Raw genomic sequence first — 15,034 nt, forward strand, 5'->3', positions numbered from 1 at the left:
TTACAGAAGCTTGTACGACGCAGCACGGAGAGGGATTGGGCCAATGAAGACCTGTAAAAAAAATAAAAAGTTAGATGAGAAACATAGATCAGATGACTTACCTAAGACTCGCTAACAACATCATACATACCGGCAAAAGAACTCCATGCACGACGCAGCACAGAGACAACACCAGCCGGAGCAAACCTGCAAAATAAACCGAAAAAATAATTACATAAAAACATAGACAAGTTGACTTAACTTAGACCCGCAAACAGCATGATACATACCGGGTAAAGCGCCCCCTGCACGACGCTACACAAAATACGAAAAAAAACAAAAAACACAAACAGCATCGATGAATAACAGACATTTAGCAACGAGGCAAATACATAAATAGACATATTATGTTGACATTTAAATTAATCCTAAAAAGAACATAAAAAGTATACAAAGATTACAGTTACCTGTTTGTAGCTGTGTTCCGCCTACCGTTACATCCGGAAAACAATGAAACACTCCGACAACAGCAGATTCAATTAAAAAAAAACGTGCCCCACCCTGCCGTAATCAAATAAGGAATTCCACACAAAATACAGTTAACAGCACTTTCGTCAAGAACCACCTGTATTACTATCCAACAAAAAACATGACATATATATTTAAATAAAGGTTACTAATTAAAGACTGCACAAAGTAATTGGGAAAAACACCAAAATAAGAATAGAATTAATCTAAAACCATATAAAGCAAATAAATAACAATAACTTAGTCTTACCGTAAAGAAGAATGTACAACGCTGCACGGGGACGGCACGGACCGGGGAAGACCTGTAAAAAAACAGATAAAAAAATAGTTAGATAAGAAACATAGACAAGATGGCTTACCTAAGACCCGCAGGCAACAGCATACATCCCGGGCAAAATATTCCATATGCAACGCTACACGACTACGCTAAGGGCCAGGGTAGACCTGTAACTTACCTTGAGACGACGCTACACAACGACGCGACACACAATAAGAAAAAAGATCAAAAACATTAACAGCATCGATAAATAACAGACATTTAGCAACAAGGCAAGTACATAAATAGACATATTGGTGCCGATTCCGATCCTTTAAAACCCGGGTACAAATGGTCGTACGGAGCGTTTTCTCCATCCGACTCGTACCCGGGAAAAACACCTTACAAACTCACAAGTACGATTCGCACAGAAATACCATTTCCGTACGAGTCGTAAAAAACACCGACCGGCAAAAAAATACATACAAAAATCTGATTCTGGACGGCGCATACGCGACGTCCGGACGGAGTCAGGCAGCGTTTTACAGACCAGCAAGTACAATTCGTGCCGACGTCACTCCGCACGTAGCATTTTTTACGGGAGCCAAAAACTGCCGGGAAATTGAGGACGACGCGAACAAGGAGCACCGGTACGCGACGGACAGCGATGGACCCCAACCTACGCGTCATCCCGGCCCTCATAGCCTACGACCTCGTGTTCAGAAACTGACGCAGATGCCGCAGAAGGTCAGAACAACCCCCAGGGGCAAAGGGGGGGGTGCAAGGGGCAGGAAACATAACCCACACCCCACAAAATACTAAAACATCCTGCACATTAATTACCTCCATGGTCTGGTCACTTAGGGGGGCGTGTCCACCAATCCCACGCCCCGCCACAACGGAAGTGGACGTGGACGCGTACCCGTCACCACCACAATGGTGGTACGGCCCGTACCCACGCCCCCCAGAGCGTGGGTACGGTCCGTACACGCATACCCCTACATCACCACTACAATGGTGGTACGGCCCGTACCCACGCTCTGGGGGGCGTGGGTACGGGCCGTACCACCATTGTGGTGGTGACGGGTACGCGTACACCCCCAGAGCGTGGGTACGGGCCGTACACGCGTACCCCTACATCACCACTACAATGGTGGTACGGACCGTACCCACGCCCCCCAGAGCGTGGGTACGGTCCGTACCACCATTGTAGTGGTGATGTGGGGGTACGCGTGTACGGACCGTACCCACGCCCCCAGAGCGTGGGTACGGGCCGTACACGCGTACCCCTATATCACCACTACAATGGTGGTACGGACCGTACCCACGCCCCCCAGAGCGTGGGTACGGGCCGTACCACCATTGTAGTGGTGATGTAGGGGTACGCGCGTACGGACCGTACCCACGCTCCCAGAGCGTGGGTACGGTCCGTACACGCGTACCCCTACATCACCACTACAATGGTGGTACGGACCGTACCCACGCCCCCCAGAGCGTGGGTACGGGCCGTACCACCATTGTAGTGGTGATGTAGGGGTACGTGTGTACGGACCGTACCCACGCTCCCAGAGCGTGGGTACGGTCCGTACACGCGTACCCCTACATCACCACTACAATGGTGGTACGGACCGTACCCACGCCCCCCAGAGCGTGGGTACGGGCCATACCACGCGTACCCCTACATCCCCACTACAATGGTGGTACGACCCGTACCCACGCCCCCCAGAGCGTGGGTACGGGCCGTACCACGCGTACCCCTACATCACTGCCACTATGGTGGTACGGCCCGTACCCACGCCCCCAGAGCATGGGTACGGGCCGTACCACGCGTACCCCTACAGCCCCATTACATGATGGATACAAGGCGTACACACACCACGGATGTAGGTGTACGGCTTGGTGCAGCACATCAGTTGTAAATTGGGGGTGGTGTATGTCCAGGACAGCAGTGTACCATAGCAAGGGCACAGGTGGGTGGGTGGGTGCAGAGGAATACCAGCAGTGGACAGGGACATGTGAGGGGTGGGTGCATATCACTCCCAGCAGTGGACAGAGACATGGGGGTGGGTGCAGAGGAATACCACCAGTGGACAGGGACATATGAGGGGTGGGTGCATATCACTCCCAGCAGTGCCCAGACATATGAGGGGTGGGTGCCTATCACTCCCAGCAGTGCCCAGACATATGAGGGGTGGGTGCCTATCACTCCCAGCAGTGGACAGAGACATATGAGGGGTGGGTGCCTGTCACTCCCAGCAGTGCCCAGACATATGAGGGGTGGGTGCCTATCACTCCCAGCAGTGGACAGAGACATATGAGGGGTGGGTGCATATCACTCCCAGCAGTGCCCAGACATATGACGGGTGGGTGCCTATCACTCCCAGCAGTGGACAGAGACATGGGGGTGGGTGCAGAGGACCCCCAGCAGCGGACAGAGACATGGGGGTGGGTGCAGAGGACTCCCAGCAGTGGACCGAGACATGGGGGTGGGTGCAGAGGACTCTCAGCAGTGGACAGAGACATGGGGGTGGGTGCAGAGGACTCCCAGCAGTGGACAGAGACATGGGGGGGTGTACATCATTATCAGATGACCACAACTCCATGGGTGAATGTACGTATCCCTAACTTTGGACAATGATGATAGTGCCATAACAACACATCACTGACTGCAGTGTCCCACTCCCAGGAGGATGGATGTCTTTCCCCTACTGGATGACACACCACATGTGGGTGTGAGGACAAATAACACATGCATACCCACCCCTGGCAGATGCAGCACAATACACACACTGAGATCATGCCACAAGACTGTATAGTCATGTCACTGCCTAATAAACTAAGAGAGCAAAAGAGAACACACACTGTCACGCACATACCAGGACTGATAGGAATGTTCAGGTGCTGGGCTAGCCACCAAGATGTTGTCTGTCATGGAAGGAATAGGGTGGAGTTCCCACAGATACAATGGCCACAATTGTGAGTCAGGTGTTCAAATACCCAGCAGAACAAGTACCATATGTGTACTAGGCTGGGATTACACACATGCATTGTGCGGAAAAGGGACAATTTATCCATGAAGGCATGGCAAAATACTCTATACACAAGTACAGTGAGTACCAAGGATGGCACAGACGATGCAGCCGGACACATTGCTGAGCAAGCATGGCCAGAGTTGAAGGGATCCATCACCAACAAAGGAAATGTAGACACAGGGCAACACAACAATTGTGCAACTCTCTGCAGGGGAGATGTCAGGTGCCACAGAGGAAGGAACACTCCTTGGGACAATGTCTCCAAACACAAAGAGCATACACGACAAATAATCTTTGCAGAGACCTTGTGATGGCACGCAGATACCAGGTTCCACCCCATGAGCAGCAGACTACAACATTTCCCTGAAACATAACACATGCCCACAACCCCAACTCCTGTAGCATCAGCATCAACATCAATACCTGAAATGCAAGACTTTTCAAACGAAAAAGAAAATGCTTGATTCAGCATGAAAATAATAATGTGTAAACAAGACTATTCACAAAGGCCAATGGCCAGTCCATATCATCAGTCCTTGGGGGGGACACATGGCCATGCGTCTCCCCTAGCTTGCCTGCACATCACAAGACTGTGTCATCGACTGGGGGGGGGCATCATGTGGGGAAGGACCAGGCACCGCAGGGACAGGAGGGGGAAGGGTAGGTGTGGTGGGTGCAGGGACAGACGACTCCACCACAGGGGGTGGGGCAGCGCCAAAGGTGGAGGCGAGCTCGGCGCTGCACACTTCTGCCAGTTCTTCAAGCGTCCCCCCTGCACCCGGAGAAACAACAGGCCCCAATGAGGGGGGGGGGGGGGGTCGGAGGGATGGGTTGCAGTGCTACTGGGGGAGGTGGTGGACGGGCTGGGGGACTTAACTCCCCTACCCGTGGAGTGCCTTGACCGTTTGCGTCCAGATGAACTAGTGGGGCTGAGGCCCAGCCCAGCAAAGTAGGCCTCGTTCTCCGAATCTGGGGCAGGGAGCCAAGGGGAGTGACATCGGAGGGACTGGGGAGTGAGTCATGTGGACGAGGACTGTGGCTGCGTGCCTGCCTGTGTGCCCCAGACCCAGTGGGTGTGCCTGCTTCCCCCTGAGTGTGCGTGTCAGGAGGTGTGCGCTTGCCCTTACGTGGTGGTGTGCTGCTTCTGTCTGGTGGGGTGCGTGTGTGTGGATGTCTTGGTGTGCTTGGGACAGGCACGGGTGTGGGATTTGTGGATGGGGCAGGGGTAGGGGGGGGACGCAGCGCTGCAGGTGACTCGCTACTGCCGTCAGTGACGAGTCCAGGGACCTCAGCAACATCCGTTGGTCAGACATCGCTGATGACATGCCCTCCATGTACGACACCATCTGGGTCAGCAGTCTGGTGTGGCCATGGAGGACAGTCAGGATCGATGTCTTCCCAACTTGCAACTGCCGCTGAATGTCCACAGACTCGGCAGTGAGGGCAGCAGGGGGGACAGTCCTCAACGTCCGTGCCGGTGTCTCCCTCGGTGTGCTCTGATGATGCTGTGGGCAAGGTGAAGAGACAGGAAAAAATCAGTCACCTGTATACATCTGACACGAGTCCAAACAAAATAGGCAACAGTGCATATCAGGAAAGGCATCATGAGTAACATCTAGGATACTCCCCACATATGTAAGCCCTGCACTCCCCAGTTGGTTGACCCACCATGCCACTTGGAAACAATGAAAATTAGGACACAACAGCAAATAACTTGAAATCACAAGATCATGAGAAGCTAGTGTCTGGGATCAGTTGAGCACAGCAAGACTATGAAGGCATGCCATCTCTTGTTCACCGTGAAACAAACAGTATTGTCGCAACCAAGGCCAAATACCACATGCCAATGCAGAAGGTGTCCCCACACTCAGAGACCTGTGAGTACTTTTGACACCCCAAAGAAATACATTGTGACTCCTGGAGAATCACAACCCTTTACACAATGGACATGTCTAGCATGTGTGAATGTGGCACTCTGTGAACACAACACACATGTGCCTGTATAGCAGAAGTCACACAAGGAGGTGCACACCAAACTACATGTACACAGTCATTGTCTGAGCTGCCAGACTCATTCAAATCAGCCACTGTTAGGCAGAAATGGCGTATCAGTAAGTACATATACATGGCACCAGGGTGGTCTGGATTACTTGACACTCGTAAGTTGGTATCAGCAACAACCAAGGACTAACCCAAATGCTAGCACACTGTGGGAACATGTATATGTATGAACTCCAAACAAGTTTTGTTCAAACTGTGCCTTACTTTAAAATGTGCCAGCGTGTCCCTGGAAAGTGTAAAGGTGGTGTCTTGTGCACTTCCTTGGGAGACATCTGTCATGCAGGCACATCCTTGTCCTTCACAACCAAACAACAAGGTCAAGCATATGAAACATTGAGACATGTTGACAGGTGTAGTGAGTGCCAATGGACATTTTCTCTGAGTAACAACTTGAATAATGTCATTTGTCACATGGCTATCCGTCACCTGATCACACAGTTGGCTACACATATGACCTACTGACTGTCATCTGGAGTGGCACACATGTCCACACCCAGGACAATGCATAAGCTAATGGGCCTGCAATTGTTTAGCAAAAAAGCCTAGCTGTACTGTGGGTTCCCCCTCATGGCAAGCCAGAATGTACCCACAGATGTCAGCACACAAAGTCACAACTGTGTAGCATCTGAACCACACACAGGTGGCAAAAATGTACAAGCAGGATACATGATTGTCAAAAACTGACACAGGCAATGAAGCACAAACATTAAGCACTGGCCAACATCACGGGGGCACTGCACGATGACTTTCTGTACTGCAAATCATCACACACAAGTCAGAACTGGCAATGAAACATCAGGGTTGAACATGTACGCCCCCCGCACACACCCACCCATACCTGAGTCAATGTGACTGATACCGATCAAGAAGTGAAACCTCTTATTCAGGGTTACAATAACTGTACTTGAAAACTAGCTTCATTAACACGACATCACTTTGTAGGGCTGCCAAAACCTATTGGTCACAAACAAACATCAACAGATTGTTGTGAATAGCCACACAGGCACTGCCCAATGTGAGTATGCACAAGCAAACTGGTGTATCCCTGTCCAGTGGGCAAATGTATCACACATGTGAAAACTACTACCAAGGCCAGGGAACAATGCCACAGAGGCAGAGCCATGATGAACCCACAGTGAATGTGCACAGTGTTGGATCACACACATGAGTAGGAGGGCAGGCTGTGTCAGGGGACTGTAGTGTGCACACTGCTCCATGGTCCTGAAATGAGCTGACTGTTACAGGAGCAACCGTCCCGGCACTATGCATATATCCCACTCATGCACATCATGTCTGAGGCCACAACATTGGTAATGCATGCAGCAAGTCTGTTCATTTGAACCCTCACACTCCTATGTTGGGACTCAGCATCAGTGCCAACAATTATGCACCCCCAAATGACTGAACAGGACAGGGCACAGGCAGACCACCCCCACACATGATGCTGAAAGCAGTGTGCACCTTGATAAACTGGCAGCCTAGATGACCATGTGCAATAGTGATAACACACATACCAGGTAACACATGTCAAGGAGGGGAAGGGAGGAAGAACAGCACAGGTTGATTTTGGGGTACAGGATATGCACTGCACATATATAGCCTGGCAGTGTATCCAGGCGACTGAGCAGCTCAAAAAGCTGGCGACACACAACAAACACACATGTACCTACCCCCTTCCTGCTGCTGTAACTCCTGTATCCGCCTATCCAGGTCAGGGAAGACCACCGCCAGGACACGCCGCATCTGGTGGGTCAGGCGCCGGCACCCGCCATGCTTGCGAGGAGGTGAGTCCTTCAGCATGACCCGGGCGATCCTCCGGGTCCAGCACCGGATGTCCTGCCATCTCTTCCTCACTTGTGGCAGGCGCCGACTGTGACCCTCCACCGATTGCACGGCCTTGACGGCATCCTTCCAGATCTTCCCCTTGTGGTAGGGGGATACCTGTGTGGATGACAAAGTGGGACAACATCACTACACCTTCACCATGTCACAGAGACACACATTTGAACATCTTAGATTTGTTGAACAGGGCATAGTATGCTGGCAAGTAATAGCACCTTAGTCATAGGGACTTTTTCCACTGGGGACGCACCAATGCACTACATGGCATAGTAAGTACACAGGTGGCATGAGGGGTGCGAAACAATCCCTGATCATGGCACACACTGTGCATCCCAAGCAACACAAGGCTGATGGACAGCACCGCAAAGCAGTCACATGCCCCAGGCCACTGACGAAACCTCAGCAGAGTACACAGACACACACAGGCACACATCAATCACCTGCCATTGGCAACAGCGGATGCAAACCTCACTCTGCACATGTGCCACTTGCCAGGGGGGGGTCACAGGTGTGGGGCTAGCTCAGCAAGTCAGACACACAGCACGGCTTACTTCACACATCAGATGGATTGAGCAGTTGCCTCCTCCATGCAGCTGTGGTGCAACACTCCACATAGACACTCACCCACATGACAAGAAACATTCACACACATCAATGTCCAGGGGGCGTACACATCATTTGGACACTCTCACCACTCTCACCACAGCTCCACTCAACTCTCACACACATCTGTGGGTGCAGTCACCTGTCACACCGGAGTGACCACTGAATCACCGCAGGACAATAGAACAAGAATGCCCAAGAGGATTAGGCTGGCGGAATGTGCCATGCACTATGCAGTGAATGTCACAGTGAGCACAATGCAAGTGAGGAGTGCACACATGAACTACATCAAGCCCTGCATTAGAGACATAAGCCACCCCCCCCGGGACCCACTCCAACCAACATTGCATGTCTGTCACACCTGGCCACAATGCCAGAAGTGACAGACACAATAAAGGTGCACAGGCAAAGGTAGTGGAGTCAGCACTCACCTGCTCCCCTGGTCGACCACACAGCATGGGGTACCGTGGGAGGATCACATCCAGCAGGGCCTCGTTCTCCTCCTGGGTGAAAGGCTGGGCCCTCTCCACAGTCCTTGACATGGTGCCAGAGGGAGACAATACAGCAGCAGTGGTATCGACTGACATGTTGTGCAGGCAAGTGCCCTCTCATGGGTTCTGCCTGCCTTATATCTGCCTTGCTGGCCTATTTCATTTACAGGAGTACAGAGTGATTGGTCAGACTCATTTGCATCCTACGTTTCCTCCAATCCCTTTAAACATACACCAGTGACAGTCTTTGCATCTTTCGATTTTGCAGCATCATGTCAAGTCAACAACCACTTTGCAACAATGTATAATGTGGCCAACTGCTTTTTCCAGACCACATGATGTAAAATGTTGAACTTGAAACTCGGTATCCATGACAACCAGCATGCATTTAGGCCCTAATACTTGTGCCTCATGTGTCCCCATTGTAATTCTTAAATCCCCACACAGGTACGGCGCGTTTCACACGTACCCCTAGGGCACCATCACTACAGTGATACGGGCCGTACTCACGCGTGTACGGGCCGTAAACGTGTGAGTATGTGGCTATCACTATAGTCGTGTTACTGTAGCCCCGAGTGATATGGCACGTACTCACGCGTGTACGGGCCGTACACGCGTGAGTACGTGCCTATCACTATAGTTGGGGGTACCGTAGGTCCGAGTGATACGGCACGTACTCACACGTGTACGGGCCTTACACGCGTGAATACGTGCCTATCACTATAGTTGGGGGTACCGTAGGGCCTAGTGATACGGCACGTACTCACGCGTGTACGGGCGGTACACGCGTGAGTACGTGCCTATCACTATAGTTGGGGGTACCGTAGGGCCTAGTGATACGGCACGTACTCAGGCGTGTACGGGCCATACACGCGTGAGTACGTGCCGTATCACTCGGACCTACGCGCGTGAGTACGTGACTAGTATAGTTGGGGGTACCGTAGGGCCTAGTGATACGGCACGTACTCACGCGTGTACGGGCCGTACACGCGTGAGTACGTGCCGTATCACTCGGACCTACAGTAACACAACTATAGTGAGAGGCACGTACTCACGCGTGTATGGGCCGTACACGCGTGAGTACGTGCCTATCACTATAGTTGGGGTGTTGGACTTGGCCCTTTTCCCTGAATGTTTTCGTTTTTTAATGCATGTTTGATGCAAATAACCAGTGTTAAGGTGCAGGTGCTCCCTTCCCCTAATGTGGCTGCCACAGGCCCCTGCTACTGCGGAGTGGCCTTTCTAGTAGCACCCTAGCTGCCAGGAGCTGGCTGGGACCCTACAACAATGTTGCGACACCAGCCCGCCTTTTTTGTCCTATAGTTAGAGTGGGGAAGCTCCTGGAATGTGCTGGAACCTTCGAGAAGGGAGGTGGGGTTTTACTTTTGCCGCCTTAGAGAGTGGTCACCTGACCTAGGGCTACTTAAGAGAGGGGGGGGACTTTTTCTAGTCAGTTGGAGTAACGCAGACCTGGGGAACCCACGCAAGAGTTTTAGGCGGTAGGGCCTAGACAGGGACACAGCCTCTGAAAGTGACAGGGCTTAGGTGCTGCCTTTTAAGTGAGTGAGGGATCCTGTACTAGCACACTGATCTAGTCCAGCGGGAGGGGAACCCAGGAGCCATCTGCCAAGCTTGACTAGGAGCGAACTAGTCACCAACTCAACCCAAGCAACAGAACCCCTAAGGGGGCCAGAGCCAACTGCGCCACTAAGACTGCTGAAACGGAATGCTGAAGTTGATTGCTGAAACTTAATGCTGAAGCTGATTGCTGAATCTGACTACTGAAACTTGTTGCTAAAGACTCACTACTGGACTGCCGGGGGATCAACCAGGTACTAGCGCTGTGACCCCTGAGCTTCCCGACCTTGCCTGGGATCCCCCCTAGTCAGTCCTGCCACGGGCGCTGGGCGCCGAAGTCACCCCTTAATTTCTGCCCCCCCATCCCCCCCCGGTGAGGGAATCGGAGGCGCACTCACCGCTGCGGCCCAGGGCCAGAAGGCTGACCCCTGTCGTCACCGGGGCCCGCGGAGAAGCCCGGGGCCCCGCCACTGCCGCCGCAGTCGGAGAGTCGCGACCCCCAGCGCCGAGAAGGCCTCGTTGGGCCCAGACGCCTTGCCGCAGCCGCCTGAAGCCAGATCCCCAGTCACTTGACGGGGGCGGACTGCCGAGCGCCGCCCCCGCCGTAGCCCCATTGGTCGGTTGGGCCGCACCCCCGCAGACCGCACTGCCATTGGCGGCTGCGGCGCAGGCCCTTAAGGCCTCAACGAAACCCCCGGAAGCCCCGGTGAGGGCGGCGGAGCTCCCCGGTCAAGTCCAAGCTGGCCGGGAGCCCCGCGCTTAGCTCCCCCACTGCCAGAAGCTACGAGGGAGGCCCTCGACCCGGAGATCACCGGGAGGTCTCCGCCGGGGAAGAGGAAGACCAGCGACGCAGGTAACCCCCGGGGAGGAGGGCGGGAGGCCCCAAAGGCCCGGAGCATGCCCCTCCCCCAGGGCGATCCCCCGCAAGGCCTCCACTGCCCCACACGCATGCCTGAGACTGGGCGGACTCTTGACTGTCTTCCCAGGGCAGTGCGAGGTGGAACTGCCTCACGTAAGGCTCCAAGGGATAACCCAGCCGAACTCACCGCCCGACTCAGCCTGCCCATGATTCCCTGATTCAAAGTGTCATTCAAGCGTTACGATCAGAGGCCCGATTTAAGGTGTTATTCAATCGTTATGATCAGAGGCCTGATTTAAAGTGTTACTCAATTGTTAGGATCAGAGGCCGCTGTAAAGCATTATTCAATCGTTATGGTCATAGGCCTACTGCAAAGCGTGATGCCAATGCTGCGTATCGCTCCAGGGTACTTGGCCTGATCTTAAGCGCTAGTCCATGGCTATGCGCAGCGCTATGTCCCTCTGCCTAATGTTAAACGCTGTTTAAGTTGCTACGCGCAGCGTTATATCTAACTACTGTGTCTGACGCTCCTCCAGGATCACCAGGTGTCGCGTCTTGGTCCCATACCCGTTCCATGTATTCAGGTATTGCCAATTGAAATGTAATGAAATGCTTTTGAACCTGACGTTTCATTGTATTCAGGTATTGCCAATTGAGATGTAATGAAATGCTTTTGATACAAAAGGGGGTGGTGATGGACAGAGCATCAGAACCAATCAAACACTCACACCCAGTCAACAGATCTGGGTTTGATCCATCACCGTTCTTTAGCCCACTCTTCCACCCCAGTTCAGACATGGCCATATGCAAATCAGTCTGACCCTGTGCCTCATGGGAACAGTCCAGCCCGAACTGCCAAGCCATGCCTTCCCTGGACCGGAAACAAGCTTCCTAGGACCGGTTTCTGGCATTTCAGCCGTCTTCAGCCAGGCTTGCTTGAATCCACTGGCAAAGTGAGCAAGGAACTCACGTCTGAGCATACCCTGCCAACTTATGGCGAACAAAGCGGTACAAAAGGGGGTGGTGATGGACGGAGCATCAGAACCAATCAAACACTCACACCCAGCCCTAAGTGGGATGGGTATGCCCAGACGTGGGTCCCGTGCTCACTACGCCACTGGAGTCAAGCTATCCTGGCTGATGACGGCTGATAGCCAGAAACCGGTCCTAGGATGCTTGGTTCCGGTCCAGGGAAGACATGGCTTGGCAGTTCGGGCTGGACTGTTCCCATGAGGCACAGGGTCAAGACTGATTTGCATATGGCCATGTCTGAACTGGGGTGGCGTAGTGGGCAAAAGAACGATGGATTTAACCCAGATCTCTTGACTGGGGGAGAATGTCTGCATTGTCAGCATTCCGTCCATCATTTGTTTGTTGTAACGCTTTTCGCCCTAAGTGGGATGGTTATGCCCAGACGTGGGTCCCGTGCTCACTACGCCGCTGGAGTCAAGCTATCCAGGCTGATGACGGCTGATAGCCAGAAACCGGTCCTAGGATGCTTGGTTCCGGTCCAGGGAAGACATGGCTTGGCAGTTCGGGCTGGACTGTTCCCATGAGGCACAGGGTCAAGACTGATTTGCATATGGCCATGTCTGAACTGGGGTGGCGTAGTGGGCAAAAGAACGATGGATTTAACCCAGATCTCTTGACTGGGGGAGAATGTCTGCATTGTCAGCATTCCGTCCATCATTTGTTTGTTGTAACGCTTTTCGCCCTAAGTGGGATGGGTATGCCCAGACGTGGGTCCCGTGCTCACTACGCCACTGGAGTCAAGCTATCCTGGCTGATGACGGCTGATAGCCAGAAACCGGTCCTAGGATGCTTGGTTCCGGTCCAGGGAAGACATGGCTTGGCAGTTCGGGCTGGACTGTTCCCATGAGGCACAGGGTCAAGACTGATTTGCATATGGCCATGTCTGAACTGGGGTGGCGTAGTGGGCAAAAGAATGATGGATTTAACCCAGATCTCTTGACTGGGGGAGAATGTCTGCATTGTCAGCATTCCGTCCATCATTTGTTTGTTGTAACGCTTTTCGCCCTAAGTGGGATGGGTATGCCCAGACGTGGGTCCCGTGCTCACTACGCCACTGGAGTCAAGCTATCCTGGCTGATGACGGCTGATAGCCAGAAACCGGTCCTAGGATGCTTGGTTCCGGTCCAGGGAAGACATGGCTTGGCAGTTCGGGCTGGACTGTTCCCATGAGGCACAGGGTCAAGACTGAGTTGCATATGGCCATGTCTGAACTGAGGTGGCGTAGTGGGCAAAAGAACGATGGATTTACCCCAGATCTCTTGACTGGGGGAGAATGTCTGCATTGTCAGCATTCCGTCCATCATTTGTTTGTTGTAACGCTTTTCGCCCTAAGTGGGATGGGTATGCCCAGACGTGGGTCCCGTGCTCACTACGCCACTGGAGTCAAGCTATCCTGGCTGATGACGGCTGATAGCCAGAAACCGGTCCTAGGATGCTTGGTTCCGGTCCAGGGAAGACATGGCTTGGCAGTTCGGGCTGGACTGTTCCCATGAGGCACAGGGTCAAGACTGATTTGCATATGGCCATGTCTGAACTGGGGTGGCGTAGTGGGCAAAAGAACGATGGATTTAACCCAGATCTCTTGACTGGGGAGAATGTCTGCATTGTCAGCATTCCGTCCATCATTTGTTTGTTGTAACGCTTTTCGCCCTAAGTGGGATGGGTATGCCCAGACGTGGGTCCCGTGCTCACTACGCCACTGGAGTCAAGCTATCCTGGCTGATGACGGCTGATAGCCAGAAACCAGTCCTAGGATGCTTGGTTCCGGTCCAGGGAAGACATGGCTTGGCAGTTCGGGCTGGACTGTTCCCATGAGGCACAGGGTCAAGACTGATTTGCATATGGCCATGTCTGAACTGGGGTGGCGTAGTGGGCAAAAGAACGATGGATTTAACCCAGATCTCTTGACTGGGGGAGAATGTCTGCATTGTCAGCATTCCGTCCATCATTTGTTTGTTGTAACGCTTTTCGCCCTAAGTGGGATGGGTATGCCCAGACGTGGGTCCCGTGCTCACTACGCCACTGGAGTCAAGCTATCCTGGCTGATGACGGCTGATAGCCAGAAACCGGTCCTAGGATGCTTGGTTCCGGTCCAGGGAAGACATGGCTTGGCAGTTCGGGCTGGACTGTTCCCATGAGGCACAGGGTCAAGACTGATTTGCATATGGCCATGTCTGAACTGGGGTGGCATAGTGGGCAAAAGAACGATGGATTTAACCCAGATCTCTTGACTGGGGGAGAATGTCTGCATTGTCAGCATTCCGTCCATCATTTGTTTGTTGTAATGAAATGCTTCTGAACCTGGCGTTTTACTGTATTCAGGTATTGCCAATTGAAATGTAATTAAATGCTTTTGAACCTGACGGTTTACTGTATTCAGGTGTTGCCAATTGAAATGTAATGAAATGCTTTTGAATTTGACATTTAAATGTATTCAGGTATTGGCAATTGAAACCTAATGAACTGCTTTTGAATCTAACCTGATTTAGATAAACCTGATTGATTTCCATTGAGCCTACGGTGTGGTGTCAGTTATTGCGTGCGCTTCCGGGGATGTGTGTGTTGTATGGTCGCTTTACACTTAAGCCTTCGGTTGCCCACCCGCTCGAGTCACGTTACCCCCTTAGGGCCTGGTGACCCCTGGTCCTACATGGGGGTACCGTAGGGCCTAGTGATACGGCACGTACTCACGCGTGTACGGGCCGTACACGCGTGAGTACGTGCCTATCACTATAGTTGGGGGTACCGTAGGGCCTAGTGATACGGCACGTAC

The sequence above is a fragment of the Triturus cristatus genome, chromosome 7 (assembly GCF_964204655.1).
Source record: "Triturus cristatus chromosome 7, aTriCri1.1, whole genome shotgun sequence".
NCBI lineage: Eukaryota > Metazoa > Chordata > Amphibia > Caudata > Salamandridae > Triturus > Triturus cristatus.